Here is a 17,319-nt window from a genome sequence, read left to right on the forward strand (position 1 = left end):
GCAAGAGGTAAGTTCTCTCACTTTTACAGTACCTTTGTATTGAAGTAAAAGTGCAGCAGATGACTTATGTTCCTGAGCAGCTCTGCAGATCTCACTGTTCCTGGGCCTCAGTCGTGGGGACAAGAGTGAGGACTTCTGGGGACTCTTGCACTGCAATGGGACGATCACCTCTCGCAACCGAGAGGTAAATGCACACCACGGTAGTTGAATGTAAACCACTGCCACCAGCCATTCATTGAGGAAAGGGTAACATAAAAATTACATTAGAAGCTAGACAAACGGGATACTAGGTAACCCCTCCAGGACCCCATTGTAAGATAGTGTGTGCTGGGTCTAGAAAGTTACAAATGTAAAGTCAATTTCACTTGACTGTTCTGGGAAATGGTAGTTTATCCCAGAGAAGGTATTTGAACCTTTGGGAAATCTGGAAGACTTCCCTGTGTCACTGCTGTGTGACACAATGTAAAAGAGGATGCGTATGGAGTTTGTCAGGCTCCATAACCAAAAGAAATGGAGTTTAAATCACAGTAAAATACATGAGAGAGTAGGGAAAAAGAGCCTTTCTCTCCAGGTTTAAAAAAATGAAGTCCTCAAAATCCAGCCAAGTTGCTGGGGGTCTCTAAGGTGGAGGGAATTGGCACATTTCTGAGAAGTCTCCCTAACCAGTCTTGCACAAAGTTGGAGAGTTTTGTAAGACAAATCGCGTGTAGGGTCGCAAGCTGTTAAGCATGTGATAAATAGAGTTGGAATCAACTCAAATGGTAAGCCACTGCAAATCTCAACTGAGAAAAGCACAGCTCAAAGAGACTGAGGTAAGTAGCGCAAGTCTTAACAGTACCTCTGGTTTGATGAAGTGGCCCAGCTGGATTCTGTCCTGTTGCAGCGATGTAGACCCTGGGTTCCTGATCCTCAGTAGTGGGGACAGGAGGGAGGATGTCTGGAGGGCGCCTGCGGCGGCAGTTTGTTGGTCTGCAGCTACGGGCTCTTTCGGTTCAGCTGCACCGCACGGTTTCAGCGCTTAGTAAACCGCACCGTCATGGATCGCTGTCATGACCCATAGAACTTGCCCCTTCTGGACCTCCTGGTCCTTATCGCGACGGGGCTTGTATTCCTCGTTACTCCCAACATGGCCGTGCCAAGTGACTTGCCTCGCACCAGCCTTCACGTCGCACACAGCACGTTCTATAAATTGGCCGCGGCCCCGCGCGTCTCAACGCTATCATTGGGTAGTGACTTGACGTGTGTGCGCTGTTCGGCGAATCCACTATTCCTAGTTTCCTGTTTCCTGCTTCCTTCCTTTCACCCCTTCCCTCTAATTCTGCTCCCGGAATCCTCATCCCTAGCGACCGCTACTTTTTTCCTGGACATCCTGGAACTGCGACCTTCGGAACTCTGAACGCGCTCTGCAGCTTGACGAGACTCGAGCAAGCCTATACAAGACCCGATCCGTCCACAAGAGGAATCCGCCCACGGAACAGAGCAAGAAGCGATCCCAGGTGAGACGGGGGGAGATTTACGACAATCTTGGCTACCGACTGGGCTTCCTTCACTCCTTGGGGCTTGCACTCTGGTGAGGGGACTCAAGCTCTGGTTGTTCTGCTTCTGGAGGGTCCTTAGGAGATGCCTGGATCTTCTAGCCGGATTTCAGACGTTGTACTCTAATACGGATTTCTCGACCCCTGGTACTCTGTTCTTGCAGCAGCGAAGAAGTACGGCCAGTCGGGGAAGATAGTCCAGTGGACTCCCAGGGTTAGTTGGTCCAACTAACCCAAGGAAAGATGTTGTCCCTTCTGGAGCGTCTATGCCGAATTGAAAAAGGAGTTTCCGCACAGCAGCAAGGTTTCACCAGGCAATTCAAAGGTCCAGGAGGATCACGGTTTCTTCGTCTGGTGTTTCTCCCAGTGGTCGACTCTGCCTCTAGTCCCAAAACCCTTGCCTTTTAAGCAGGGTGCTCCCATTCATGCACAGGCTAGGCTGTCATTCACACAGCAGGGTGGCTGTCCTGGAAGGACAGCCAACAAGCCAATCGGGACTGGTTGCATTCAGGCACTCCTAGAGACAAAGGACCAGGGAGTTTGGGAACCTCCGTCACATCCTACTTTTCCAGTCACACTGGAGCCAGAGGCGGGCTTCAGGGCTGAAGCCTGACAAAGGCAAAACAAAGGGCTGAAAACTGGCTCAACGCACAGAGTAAAGCCCAAGAAAGGTCTCACAAACCGAAAATGGCAAAAAAAGACTGGTGCCATTTTCACAAAATGATCACCCATGGGTGCTATACTGCAGCTGAGGATTCAGCCTGCGGTAGAAAAGCACAATGGTAGGAAAATTAAACCACTGCCACCAGCCATTTAAAGTAGTGAGGGTAACATAAAAATTGTTACATGAGAATGCAGCACAAGGGGCATACTAGGAACCCTCCCCCCGCCCCCCACCCATAAGATGGGGAGTGCTGGGCCTACAAAGAGAAAAGGTCAGTAAAGTCCATTTCACTTTACTAATCTTGGGAACAGTAGTTCACACAAGAAAAGGTATGCAGAATGGTACAGAACAGCGCAGTGAGACTGGTAACTGGTATTGTACATAGAGATCACATCACTGAAGCTCGCTGTAACCTTCACTGGCTTCCTGTAGAGTCTAAACTTGTTTTTCGCCTCACCCGCATTGTTTTTAAATGTCGCCAGGCCAGGATGCCGGAGTATCTTCAAGCTCTGATTAACGATAAGGTGCAAACCAGTGTTTAAGATCCAATAACGCCAACCTACTACACGTTACGAAATCCAATACTATCAGGGCCTGCGAAAAAGCTTTTATGCATGCTGCACCTGAAATATGGAATGGTCTTCCACCTGATTTTAGAGAAGTAGAATCTATTGATGCTTTTTAAAGCAAACCTAAAACGTGTTTTTTTAAATAATTCTGTTTTAACTGCACCTCAATTTTATATTGCTGATTCTTTTAATGTTTTATGTTGTATGGCTTAGTATAGGCTATCATCCGTATCTGGGTTGTACACAGATCGGCCTACAGAGGATGCTAAAGGCATTGAGCGCATATGCTAGAAAAAATGACATAATAAATACGGTTAAAATGAAAATCATGCCTTTTTCCTGAACTAGGAGACGATTGGGTTTTACCTGGTCCCTGGAGAATACAGTGATTACAACCACAGATTGCTTCATTTAGGGGTTAAAATTTGTACCAGGGGAAATATGACGGTGGTAAAGGGTGCCTCGCAGAGTTTCATTCCAATAATGGGGCAAATAACCAACAAATGTGGAAGATTTTCCATGATAGCTGGGATTAAATGTTCTAGTATGAAAGTGATCCCAAAACTTATATATGGTTTAGAAACGCTGTTCTCATTAAACTGGGACCTTCTGAATTATTTTTGATGTTGCGTCTCCCTAATTGTGTTAGCGTAGGAGCTATCTGATTTGAGCTAGGATACAGTGTAGACTGGAATGGAATTCGCTACTGTCAATGTTAAAAGCCTATCACCTCCCCTGATTCACTTTTTTCTAACCTTAAAGTACAACTAATGGATAAAAAGGATATGCATCTGTCGTTTTGGGTTTCAATATGTAACTAGCTATTCGACAAATTGAGCTGCACCCTGGCTCACCTCATTGCAACATCCCAGCTATCAAAGAAACAGCTGTGGAAACTGCACTGGATCAGAGCATGTGGCCAAGTGACTAGGTATAAATTATATTATGATCTGGGCAGCGAACATAAAAAGCGTGTCGTACCAGAGTAACTGGTAAAGTTTCCAAATGCAACCTTATGATCATTGTTTAGGCGAGCATGCTACAATGTAATCCTTATGGGGAAATATAGCAAGTTAGGAATCCCATGGTGTATTCAGGCCCTTCATGCCGTTTCTGTAAAGAAGAGTACTAGGGAACCCTTAAAACCTCTGGTGTTTGTCCTCTACTAGCCACAGTTGGTACTCGTGTTTTTTTTTGGGGGGGGGGGGGCACCACACCACTATGTACTCGCTAAATTTTGAACTTTACTGGTACAGTTGCTTCTCAGGAAAGTCAGCCTCATTAACCAATAGGGTATTAAAATGTCTGTGACCTCTGAATGTAATAGAGTGGTAATGAGTCAAATTTAATTCTTCTTTTTTCTTTGTTTTATCCCTTCCTTTCTTGTCTTTTTCAATCTAGTTGAATTTGATCAATCTTAATAGAAGTATTAATGTTGTTCGATTTTGAGTATGATGAATTGTACAAATATATGGTGAAGCTATTTTTGTATTTTAACTGTGATAAGATGTGTAAATAATGTTTATGTAATACGGTTTATTTTGAGGGGATTGTGTCCTCCGACGTATTCCACATCTTTGACAGGTAATTACCACAGCTGTGCTGCTTCGGAAACTTTTTCAGCGTAGGCGTCCTGCGTCAATGACGTTGATACGCTCCCTCGAGGACCTCCGACGGTCGACTTCACCGGATGTTATAAGTAGGACGCATGACGCCCGTAGCCACAGTTCTGTTTTTTCCGCTAACGTTTTTGCTTCGAAATCTCGGCACGCCTCGGTTCTCTTGTGAATCGGTTCTTCGAATATCGTGTTAATACGAGAATATGTCTGTCTTCTGCTACCCCGAAGTCGGGCTTGAAGACGTTTTGGGACTGCGGTTCCAAGATGTCTGCCGGACCTGCACGACGTCTGCCTTTGGTGCCTCAGTGAGAGCCACGCCACGGATGACTGTGACGAATGCCAGTCTGACGTCGGAAGGCCTTGCGGGAGCAGAAAAAGCTGTCGGTGGGTAGGGTTTCTAAGCCCCGTAAATTGAAGTCCACTGGACTTTCAGCTGACGATTCGAGGGGAGACTCTCCACGTCGGCGTAAGTAGAGGGTGTCTTGTTCCAGGAGTGGGTCCCGCCATTCCTCAGCCTCTTCGAGGCATGCACGGAAGCGCTGTCATCGGTCGCCTTCTCCGTCCTCATCTGAGGACTCTGCCAGACGGCGGCATGCTTGTCCCACCAACCATTCATCTCCGGAGGAATGGGACGCCCTCCGTAAGGAGATGATGGCGATTTTTGAGTCGCAGGGCACCGTTCAGACCGCGCCTTCGAGAGAAGCCGGCAAGGAACGCTCTAGGGCCACTGCTCGCACACCTTCGGGCTTGGGCGTTCAGCGCGATCCCCAGGAACCTTCGAGGTCCCGGTTGGACAAGGAGGATCGGCATTGTGCCAGCTCCAGGTCCCGGTCCTCGACGCCATCGAGACCGTTGGAGCCTGTGAGGCCTTCTGCGAAGGCCTCAACGCCATCAGCGCCATGTCCGTCGAGCCACTTTCCTGAGGCTCCGGCTCCCACGAAGCCATTGACGCCATCGGCGACGAGGCCATCGAAGGACGCGCTCTGGGCTCTGGCCTCGAAGCCGCTGTCTAAGTCGTTGGTGCCTCGGTCTACGTCGATGCCACTCCCCTCGCCGACTTTGGAGGAATTTTTGCCAGAGGTACCCCAGAGAGCTGTAGGAGCTCCGAGGAAGGCACTCAGCAAGTCTGTGAGTCCTATTCTCGACCCGTACTCTGTTCCTCCTCCCCGGGTGGACTTGCTGAATCTTCGTACATGCGCCTCATGTCAAGGGTGGTATCTGGGGTGGTCTGCTCCACCTGTGAATTTTCTGCAGGATGACCTGACCGATATCCTTGACCAAGGTCCACCCACTGACCCGGTGTTGCCATTTCACATGGCCTTACAAAGAAGGGTGGTGGCAGCTTGGACTGCGCCGCAGAGTCTCCCGGCAGTGAACAAGTCTTTGCTGAAAAAATACCGTCCAGCCAGTGGTGACCCCTGCTACTTGTCCACGCACCCTACTCCGGAGAGTTTGGTGGTGCAGACGGCTACGGCCCCAGCAAAGCAGGCGACGTACCCTACGATCTCTCCCGATAGGGACGACAAACGCTTTGATGGTTGGGCGAAGAAGGTATTTTCTTCTGGGGGTATGGCTTTAAAGGCAGCCAACTCCGTCTGTGCCCTTGCAAGATTCAAGCACACTCTGTGGAATTGTGTGTCGTTGGGGGGCTGAACATATTCCCAAAGGGGAGGAACGGGATGGTTTTCTTGCCCTCGTTCAGGATGGCAAGGATGCCATGTGTGAGACCGTTCAGTCGGGTCTGGATGTGGCAGACTGTCAGCCGGTCCATGACGGCGAGCACTGTGATGCGCAGGTTTGCGTGGTTGCAGAAGTCTGGATTTGCTCCTGATGTACAGTCCCGGCTTCTCAACATGCCCTTTGATGGTGTCTATCTTTTTGGCAGCAAGGCTGACGAGAGCCTTGAGAGTTTGCAGACCTCCAAAGCTGCAGCGACATCCTTGAGCACTGTAGTGTGTTAACCTCTGCCTTTTCGGCCTAGGGGACAGCAATGGAGGGGAAGCTCCTTTCGATAGTACTTCTCTAGATCAAGGGGGGCTGCCAGTCAAAGAGGTCAACGTAGGAGTACCAGTGGTGGAAAACAAGGTACTCGAGGTGCCAAAGCCGCTCAGGCAGTTGCCTCTTTGCCCTCAGGCACTGCCGCAGCCGCTTAGTCATGAGGCCATGTCCCATGGTTCGCCGGTTGGGGGGGGAAGGCTGGCGCCGCATCTTGTGGAATGGCGTGGCATTACTTCAGATGTGTGGTTTCTGGAGTTCACAGCCCACGGCTACTGTCTTCCTTTCCGGCAGAGACCTCACGACAATCCACCGGGGAAGCTCTCTTTGAAGAGTCTGGATCTGCTCCTTGCGCAGGAAATCAAATCCCTGCTGGAGAAAGGCGCCATAGAACTGGGGGCTGTAGCGGAGAGGAACAAGGGATGGTATTCCCCATTTCTTTTGATCCAGAAAAAAAGACAGAGGATTGAGACCCATCATGGACTTGCGTGGTTTGAACAAGCTCCTCAGGAAGGGCAAGTTCAAGATGGTTACTCTTTATCATGTCCGCCAGGCCCTTCAACTTCAGGTTTGGTTGGTGTCTCTCGACCTCAAGGATGCTTACTTTCATGTGCCGATTCATCCCAAGCACAGGAAGTACCTTCGGTTCGCGGTTGGCGACTCGCATTTTCAGTTTCAGGTCCTGCCGTTAGGATTGACCTCCGCCTGAGGGTCTTCACCAAGGGGGGAGGTTCACGTCTACCCCTACCTGGATGATTGGTTGATCAGGGCATGCTCTCCCGAGCAAGCCCTGGATCATCTGTCCGTCACCTGCCACTCCCTTCACAGGCTGGGCTTCTCCCTCAATTTAGAAGAGAAGTCCCATTTGACACCTTCCCAGCGGCTCCAGTACATCGGAGCAGTGCTCGATACATCCCCAGGGCAGTGTTTGCCTCCCCAGGTGAGGGCTCATCACATTCTGCCGATGGTGGACAAATTTCAACGGGCCCAGAGTCTCCCGCAGTTCGAGTTCTTGACGTTGCTCGGCCTCATGGCATCCTGCATTTTACTGGTGCCAGAGGCCAGGCTGCGGATGAGATCTCTGCAGTAGGCACTCAAGATGCAGTGGTCGCAGTTCTCTGGCAGGATGTCGGACCCCGTTAAGATTCCGCCCTCGGTCGCCCAGGACCTTCTGTGGTGGGCCGTCGAAGGAAATCTGTTCAAGGGGGCTCCGTTTTGGCAACCGTGTCCGGAGGGGACTATCGTAATGGACGCATCCCTCACAGGTTGGTAAGCTTGTGCCAACGAGGTGACAGTCAGCGGTCGTTGGTCTCCGTCGGAGTCCACACTCCACATCAATCTGTTAGAGCTGCGGGCTGTCCGGCTAGCCCTGAAAGCTTTTCTGCCGTCTGTCGGGGGGGGGAGGGGGATGAATGTCCTGATTATGACTGGCAATACCCTGGCCATGCACTACCTCAACAAAATGGGGGAGGGGGCAGGGTCACTCCCACTGTGCAGGGAGGCGATGCAGCTCTGGTTCTGGGCTATCCAGCAGGAAATTTCGATCCCTGCAGTTCATCTGGCCGGAGACGAAAATGCGGCGGCGGATGCTCTGAGCAGGCAGAGCACGGTCTCTCACGAGTGGGAGCTGGCTCAGGAAGTTCTGTTGGAGATCTTCGCCCTTTGGGGAACCCCACAAGCGCATCTCTTCGCCACCAGTGTCAACCGGAAGTGCGAAAGGTTTTGCTTGCTGGAATTTCCTCCAAGAGGAGCCTTAGGGGACGCGTTTGTAGTGGAGTGGTCCTTCCCACTGCTGTATGCGTTCTTTCCAGTCCCCGTCATTCCGCAGGTGTTACCGAGGTTCGGTTCCCGGATGATCCTCATTGCTCCGGCATGGGCGAGGAGAGCGTGGTACCCGGACCTTCTAGACATGGCCATCTGCCCTCCACGTCGTCTTACATACCGAGCCGATCTGCTCTCACGGGAGAGGGGTAGGTTCTCCATCCAGAGGTCAAGTCTCTCAGCCTTCATGCTTGGTATCTGAAAGGCTGAGATATAAGGATTGGGACCTCCCTGAAGATGCGATGGAGGTGTTGCTTTCGGCCAGAAGGCCCGCAACGAAATCCCCGTACCGTTGCCATTGGAAGAAATTCTGCGACTGGTGCAGGGTACAGAATGTGGATCCTTCCAATGATCCATTCCTTTGGTTTTGTCTTTTTTGCTTTCTTTAGCCCACAAGGGCCTGCAAGTGGGTACCATTAAGGGTTACCTGGTGGCGCTGTCTATATTTAAGCGCTCGTCTGAGGAATGTTCTTATTTTAAAAGCCTTTGCTATCTCCGTTTCTAAAAGGGCTAACTCATGTGTTTCCACAGTCACCTTTGCAGGTGCCGGGATGGGATTCGAATTTGATTCTAAAGTTCCTAATGGGAGCTCCGTTTGAGCCCTTGCATTCTTGTCCGTTGAGACTGTTGTCCTTGAAGACTGTATTTTTAGTTGCGGTTACTTCCGCACGCAGAGTGAGTGAGTTGAAGGCACTTTCCGCCAAATCACCCTTCACTGTGTTCCATAAGGACAGGGTTGTCCTGAGGGTACGACCTTCCTTTCTTTCTGAAGGTTGTCAGAATTCCATCTGCGCCAAAAGGTAATTCTTCCAGCATTCTATCCTCCTCCACATCGTGGTAAGGAAGAGGAGAGGATCCATAGGTTGGATGTTAGGAGAGTTTTGAGTTTCTATCTCTAGCGGATGTCCCAGGTCAGAGTGGACAATCAGCTCTTTATTGGTTACGCTGGAAGGCGTTTAGGTCAGGCTATTTCTAAGACCTTGTCTAGATGGATCATTTTGACGATCTCTGAATGTTATCGTTTGGCTGGGAAGGATCCTCCTGTCGGTTTACGGGCCCATTCTACTAGGGGTATGGCTGCCTCCACTGCACTACAGAGGGGTGTTACGATTCGAAATATTTGCAAAGCGGCCACATGGGCCTCTGTCCATACTTTTGTAAAACATTATGCCTTGGACCCTATTCATGGGCTAGATTTGGCCTTTGGCAAGGCAGTCCTCTCTTCTGCAATTTGATTGGGCATTCTAAATTCTTTTCACACCTCCTTACGTTGGTACTGCTTTGGGAGTCTGTCAAAGATGTGGAATACGTCGGAGGACACAATCCCCTCGAAGAACAAGTTACTTTCTTTACCTGGTAACATTCTTTCAATGGGATGTTCCTCCGACCTATTCCACATCGTACCCTCCCTACCTGCCCCTCTACAGAATTTCTTATGCGATTGCAGCGTCTGTTTCCGCAAGGCTTTCTGTAGTCATTCTGGCAGAAGATTGGTGCCACACGTTCTGGGGGCAAAAAAACTACAACTGAAGCAATGGGCGTCGTGCGTCCTACTTATAACATCCGGTGACGTCATCGACGCAGGACGCCTACGTGAAAATGTTTCCGAAGCAGCACAGCTGTGGTAATTACCTGTCAAAGATGTGGAATACGTCAGAGGAACATCCCATCGAAAGAACGTTAGCAGGTAAGAAAGTAACTTGTTATTTTAAATACCAAAATATATATTTCTGATGCTTGTTAATCTGCTTAGAATCATATGGTTGCATATAGTCCAGCATCTAGTAGTAATCAGAGTTTTCGATCTTACTTTCGAAGATCGAAAGGGGATGTCGACATGGGTGTGACTGTAACACTATCCCTAACGTGACTTGTAGAGTACCCGAGGTCCCTCTGTTTTTTTTCTGCCCAACTAGCTGGTCGCCTTATGCGGACTTGCAAGAGCTGATATTGCTAATTACTTACTACTTTGTTCCACGACCGATAGACCTCTAGTTTTCGCTACTTCTCTTTGGCTACTTCATGGACTCATACGCTGAAGACATCCACTGCTTTTCGGCGACTGGTGCATTGATCGAGGTCTGTCAACCGTGTGGCCAGGCCCTTACAGTTGATTATTTTTGATTATTTTTTTTCGAGAATGCATTTTCTTTTCCCTTCTCTTTCCCTCTTTGGTCTGGCTGGCGTCTTCCTCTGCTATGGAGAATTTTTTTTATTACTTGATTTTATTAGCATTTTTAAAGAAAACAAGACATTTCCATTATAACAAAAGAGGCAACTGTAAGTCACTTAAACGTAAACCGTTTGTCTGCCAACTACACCCCCTCCCAGCACCCCACTCATTCAGCAGTGCAGGTTTTGTTTTTGTTTCCCCATGGACTATTCACTTGCTGTGTCAATTCACCTGGTGCCCCCCCCCCTCCTCCAGACTCCATTTGAGCAGCAGAGCACAACATTCAGCCTGAAACCACCCCCCACCCTCATTTACCAATGCCGTCAGCCTCTCCATTATCATGTTTTTTTACTTTACCTTCCCAAGTCCCTTTCGAGGGGAGCATTTTTTCGCATTTCCAGCACTGGGCTATGGCCAATCTCCCCGCTCTTAACATTGCTTCCCACATCTTCGGGAGTTTGTTCTTCCCCATCTCTTTGCGGGAGACCTAGTAGGGATTGTAGCAGGCCCAGCCCTATCCCTGTAGTCTCTTCCATCCAACTAGATACATCTTTCCAAAACACTTGGACCTTCGGACATAGCCACCACATGTGGACCAATATCCCCCGGCTCCTACAGCCCCTGGGGCATATAGGGGAAGCTCCTGCGAAGATCTTGGACAGCTTCACTGTGTCTTTGTGCTATCCCATTTGCATTTTAAAATTGTGTTCTATTGTGGAGGTGAATAATTCACCCTCGAAGACCCCCTTGTATATTCATGCCCACTCGTCCTCAATCTCTTCCCCCACCAACTACACCCAGAACCTCTTGAAGGTTTGTCTCCCCACTAGACGGGTCTCATTCGTCGCTTTATATAGTTTTGACAGTATGCCCTTTCTTGTTGAGGACTGGTGTAGTACCTTTGCCACTGCTGTTAATTCTCTGGCCACCCCTCCCCCCCACCCCCCATTTTTGTTCAGTCAGGATACCCTTAATGCAGAGATATCCGAATATTGTGATAGTCACCTCCCAGTATGTCCCGCACCTTGGGCCATTCTTGGAAGCTTCCCCCCCCAAAACAGTTGTCACACTCTCTCAAGGCCTGCATCTGTCCACTTCTGTGAGCGGGCTAGTTCCTGTTGTCCCAAATTGAACAGGTGCCCCCACACTGAAGACCTAGCGGAGGGCCACGATGTATAACCCTGTGTATCTCTAGATTCCTGGCAGACTGACCAAAAAACTCCTAATGTCGGCTGGGACCGGAGACCTTCAGTGTGTGTGCAGCAAGATCTTCCAGATAAGTCCAATAGGTCCTCCGATTCCCCCCTCATGTGTTCTAGCATCCCCCTAATTTTTGCTGCCTTGTAATATAATCATATATCCGGGCACCCAAATCCCCCTATGACCATTGGAAGAGTCAGGGTTGCCATTTTCACCCTTGGGGTCTTGTGCCCCCATATAAACCTACAGAGTTCCCCTATAACCGCCAACTATCACTGGTCTGGGAGCTGTTTCGGAATGGCTGCGAATAAGTAGAACAGCCTGGTGAGCACATTCATCTTTATAGAGGTCATCCTGCCAATACATGTGAACACCAACGGTTGCCACCTCTTCAAGTCAGCTGTCAACTGAGCATGGAAGGGATTGTCATTGGTCTCCACCATCTCCCCCAGATCCCTGGATACCCAAATTCCCAGGTATTGAATACTCCTCTGGTTAACCCTCATGCCTAGAAAAGTCTCCCTCTCGCCTAATAGGGGGCTCTGCTCTAGTATCGGCATAATTGCAGATTTTCCCACGTTGGTTTTGAGCCCTGGGAGGCGACCATACTCCGCGATCTGGGTCATGAGTGCTGGGAGGGAGTCTGCGATGTCAGTAAGATAAGCCAATATATATATAGTCTGCGTATAACGGAATTTTACACGGTCTCCCCCTGCTATACCCTTGAGACGTTCGTTCATTCGAATCGCAATTGCCAGTGGCTCCATTGCGACGCCATACAACAGTGGGGAGAGGGGGCATCCCTGCCTAGTACCTCTTGTGAGTTTGAAGGTTCTGTGAGCCCCCCCACCATTTATTCGGACCTTAGCCCCGGGCCTATCATATAATGCTGCCACCCATTTCAGGAAGTTTGTCCCCAGCACATCCTCCCCAGGACCTTCATCATGAAGGGCCACTCAACTCTGTCAAAGGCCTTCTGAGTCCAGTGCAACTAGACATCAGTCCAGCCCCCCCACTTGAGCCCCATGGATCAGGTTGATAGTCTTCCTGATATCTGACCCTTGTCTCCCCCCCCCCTAATGAAACCCAACTGGTCACTGTGTATTAGAAGTGGTAGACCCCATTCTGCAGTCTCGTTCCCAGGACTTTGGCCAGCATCTTTACATGTCCATTTAGGAGGGAGATAGGCCTATAGGTGGAGCACCTAGCAGGGTCCTTTCCTTCCTTCGGGATTGCTACAATGATTGCAGCCATCATCATTGGGGGAAGAGCGTGGCGGGGGGTCCCCTCCCAGACAAGCGTTGCATAGCTTCACCAGAAATGGGGCCAACAGACACTTAAATACTTAATAAAATGTTATTGTGAAAGCCGTCTTCCCCCAGGACTGAACCCGACTTCAACCCTGCAATGGCCTGCTTGACCTCTACGGTTATGGGGTTCTCAAAGCTTTCCACAATTTCCTAGGGGAGGCCCAGAAGGGGTAACCCTCCTAAACATTTGTTTATTTGAGCCTCCTCCCCCACCCACTCCGAAGTGTAGAGGGTACTATATATCCTCCGCCAAAGAACTTTTCACCATTTTGAAGGAGCTAGAAAACCCCAACCCACCGACCGACACTTGCGTGAAAGACGAGCCATGGTGCACTAGCATCCAGAATGCCCTGGCCAACAAAATTACTGGGCTTCAAACTAAAATCGAGGCCAAACGACTACAACTCTCCAACAAGAACAAACACCTCCACCACCAGCAAATTCATCCTTACCAACACTACACCCGGCTTTACGTTCAAAATGGTCACTATTCCCGAAGTCCAAAAAATTATAACATCCCTCAAACCTTCTAACTGCAAAGGGGATAGTTGCCCCGCCCAGATCATCAAAGATGCTGCGAGGGACCTATCCCCCTTCATCTCCAAACTCATAGACCTATTCTTCTCGCTTCTCGTCCAATTCTGTACCCAACAACTTGAAACAGTCATGGGTTCTCCCCCTTCTAAAAAAAAAAACAATCCCTCGACCCTGCCATCCCTACCAACTATAGGCCTATCACCACGGGCCCTTCCTCCTAAAAATCCTTGACAGAGTTGCCTACTCCCAAATTCAAGATTACCTAGAGTCCAATCCATTGCTAGGCCTGCATCAATCTGGCTTTCGACCTCAACATGGTACAGAAACTGCCCTTGTTGACCTTAAGTCAGATTGATGACACCAAGGACAAAAACAAAGCAGCTATCCTACTCCTTTTGGACCTCTCGGCAGCCTTCGACCTGGTTGACCACCAAATACTCTGCAACCACCTCTCATCTGCTGCCCACTTCACCCCCTCTGCTGTCGTGTGGGTACAATCCTTCTTAGCCAACAGGACCATTAGTCTTCTCACCCACGGCTTCTGCAGACCCCATCCCCATTACCTGCGGTGTCCCACAAGGATCTTGTGTCCTCCCCACCCTCTATAATATCTTTACAAAGCCTCTCTTTGATAAACTGGACTGTCTGGGTGTCACCTACACCAACTACGCAGATGACACCCAGATACTCCTCACCATCACTGGCAACTACAATGACGACGCCACTAGGATCAACAAAATCTTCTCTATCATTCAGGCATGGATGGCCACACACGGCCTCTGCCTGAATGATGAGAAGACTGAGCTCCTCCTAGTCGGATCGACCAACAACCTACTAAAACTTAGTCCGGACTACAATTTCATCATCGATGGTAACATCATCCCAGTTGTTAAAAACGTGAAAACATTAGGTTTCTACCTTGATGCAAATACCAACCTCTCTAAACAAGTCAACATGACAGCCTCAGCCACCGCCTACACTGGGAAACTAATTAGGGCCTGCAGACCCTTCCTATCCACAAATAGCTGCCTTACACTGGCCAGGGCCCTCATACAATTGAAGCTTGACTACTGCAATAGCCTCTACTTAGGAGCCAACCAAGTCATAATTAATAAACTCAGGTTCTCCAGAACAACGCGCTGCGAGCAGCACTAAACATCCCTAGGAGAGAGCACATATCCCACATAAGAATTTCCTGCAAATGGCTATCCATTCAACAAAAAATCGACTTAAAAACCCTCTGCCTCACCTACAAAGCCCTAAACCACCTAGCTCCCCCACCTATCTCACTAACAAACTCACTTTGAAGCAGAGCATCAGAATTACTAGATCGTCCAACACTCTCTGCCTCAATGTGCCCAGATATACCTCTAAGAGAGCCGGCGGCTCAAGTTTCACGGTCCTTGCCCCTCAACTTTGGAACACCTTGCCGTTGAACATCAAAGCGACCAAATCCTTCCAACAGTTCAGGAAACTAGTCATTAGCTGGCTACTGGATAAAACCACTCCCAAGACAGACTAAGCACAGCACCAATTGTATTTATTGTACATACCATATATGGGCTCAACCGTTGGCTCTAAATATCACTGTTTGTATATGTTGTATATTGTGTATTACCCTTTTTCTTTAACTGCATAACCTGTATATATTGTACTTCTGTAACCTGTCACTGCAAGCACCCTTTTACTCCTGGGTCTGGAGCGCTATACAAAATAACCAAACAAACAAATTCCCTTCCAATGCCCTCTGTCATATGCAGATCTGCCTTCCACCGTCTTAATGGCCCCTATGGTGGTCCTTTCTCTCTCCTCTCTTAATCTCCAGGCTAGGATCCAGTCTGCCTTGTCCCCCTTCTCGTGGTATTTCTGCTTGAGGAACAGACGTTTTCTTTTTTCCGTATCCTGCATCAGGATGGCCTTCAATTGTGTCTTATATTGTTACAACTCCTTCGCCTTGGAAGGCAAAATATTGTTTCCCTTGGGCCACCCCCGGCTGTATCTGCTCCATTTTCCTGCAGCGTGAGCTCTCCCTTCCCCCTCCCCCTTCTTTCTTTTTCTTGGAGCCTATTCTCATGATGGTCCCCCGAATAGTTGCCTTAAAGCCCTCCCAGACTGATTGGATCCCACCTCTCCGGTATCATTGAAGAGGAAATGCACCTTAATTTCCCTAAGTAGTTCCTGTTGCACTGCCCTGTCCTTTAGCAAGACGTTATTACATCTCCAGTTCCCCCATGGCCCTGAGATTCCCGACCGCCCCCCATTTCCACTGAAACCCTCACAATATCATGGTCCGACCACAGGATGGGAGCTACCCTGTATTCCAGGATGTGTTCCTCTTAAGGTTGAGTCCACCAGAACGAGGTCTATACGTGAGGAGTCGTGTACCGCAGAATAAAAGGAAAATGGCATGGCACCTTCTGGCATTGGTAGGAAGGAATCGCATAGCCCCAGCACATCGTTTACCTCTTTAAAGTGTTCTGAGTCGTTAGTTTGCCCTGCTCATTTCTCTCCCCCATCCTCTTACGGTCCCTTAATGGGTCTAACACCATGTTAAAGTCCCCCACCACCAGATGACCCTTGATGAATCCAATTAACATGTCCCAGACCCTCTCCCAGAATTCACATTGGTGCACATTTGGTGCGTACACTGAACCTATCGTTAATTTAATACAAATCAGCAGGCCCTTTGCAAATGCATACCTCCCATTGCAGTCGGACAGTACAGATTCTACTGTGAAACCCAGTCTGGTTGATACCACGACTGCAACTCCACGCCTTTTCTTGACATCTGAGGCCATATTTGCATCCCCCACTTCCCAGGAGCGTAATTTGGGTTCACCGCCCCCTCCAGTGGGTTTCCTGGAGGCACATCCAATCAAGGTTGGCCCTCTTGAACTTGCAGAGTACCAAGGACCTTTTAGAGGGCGAATTAAGGCCTCTGACCTTCTTGATAGTTACAGCGACTTACAATGGGGTCTCCTCCAAGAAGGCCTCCACAGGTCCCTGAACCCACGGGATCATGCCTGCTGGCGGTCGTCACTGAGGGTAGACAGGTGACCCATAATATTTTACAGAACACACTAGATGCTGCTGAAACTGCGGGACGCACTCGGGCACAAGGGACCCTCCTCAATAGACACGCCTGGCTGAAAGATTCAGGGTTCAAGCCAGAGACTCGGGCCTCCCTGATGATAAACCCAAAGAGGAGTCCGACTTATTTGGTAAGACCGTCTCCCATGTTTTTTGCATCGAGTTCCACCGGCCACCTCGATATCACCTGCCTAAGAACAGACGCCTATCGCCAGCACACCTCCAAATCCTGCTGGAAGAGGTGCAGATCCTTCTGGAAAAGGTTGCCGTAGAAGTCGTCCCCATTCACCAAGTAAACAAGGGTATTTATTCAGCGTACTTCCTTGTACCCAAAAAGGATCTCACCATGCGCCGTGTTAGATCTGCGCCCAGCGAACAAATATGTCAATCCGCCAAAAGACTGAATGACAACATTGCAGGAAGTAATCCCTCTGCTGATGCAGGGGGATTACATGGCCACATTGGATATGAAAGATGCATACTTTCATATTTCAATGTTGCTTGCACACAAAGTACCTAAGGTTCATGATGGAGGATACCCACTATCAGTTCATGGTCCTTCCCTTTGGCATCGCCTCAGCTCCACGTTTGTTCACAAAGGTACTGGTGGTAGTAGCTGCTCACCTGCGCACGCAATTCATTCCAGTCTATCCTTCCCTCGACGACAGGCTCATAACAGGGGGTTTGTACAGAACCTGCCTAATAAATACACAGAAGACAGTACATCTCTTCAGCCTAGGCTTCTCGATCAAGGAGAAAAAGTCCAGTCTAGACCCCAGCCAAGTAAAACCGTTTCGAGGGGATTG

General features: G+C 49.3%; 1 protein-coding gene across 1 annotated transcript in view; it reads left to right on the plus strand.

Annotated features, from left to right (window-relative positions):
• Positions 1 to 17,319, plus strand: part of CLPTM1 (CLPTM1 regulator of GABA type A receptor forward trafficking) — a 667,007-nt gene that overhangs the window by 562,053 nt on the left and 87,635 nt on the right. The window lies entirely within an intron of this gene.

Source organism: Ambystoma mexicanum, chromosome 2p (assembly GCF_040938575.1).
Source record: "Ambystoma mexicanum isolate Mex_15411 chromosome 2p, UKY_AmexF1_1, whole genome shotgun sequence".
Lineage (NCBI taxonomy): Eukaryota > Metazoa > Chordata > Amphibia > Caudata > Ambystomatidae > Ambystoma > Ambystoma mexicanum.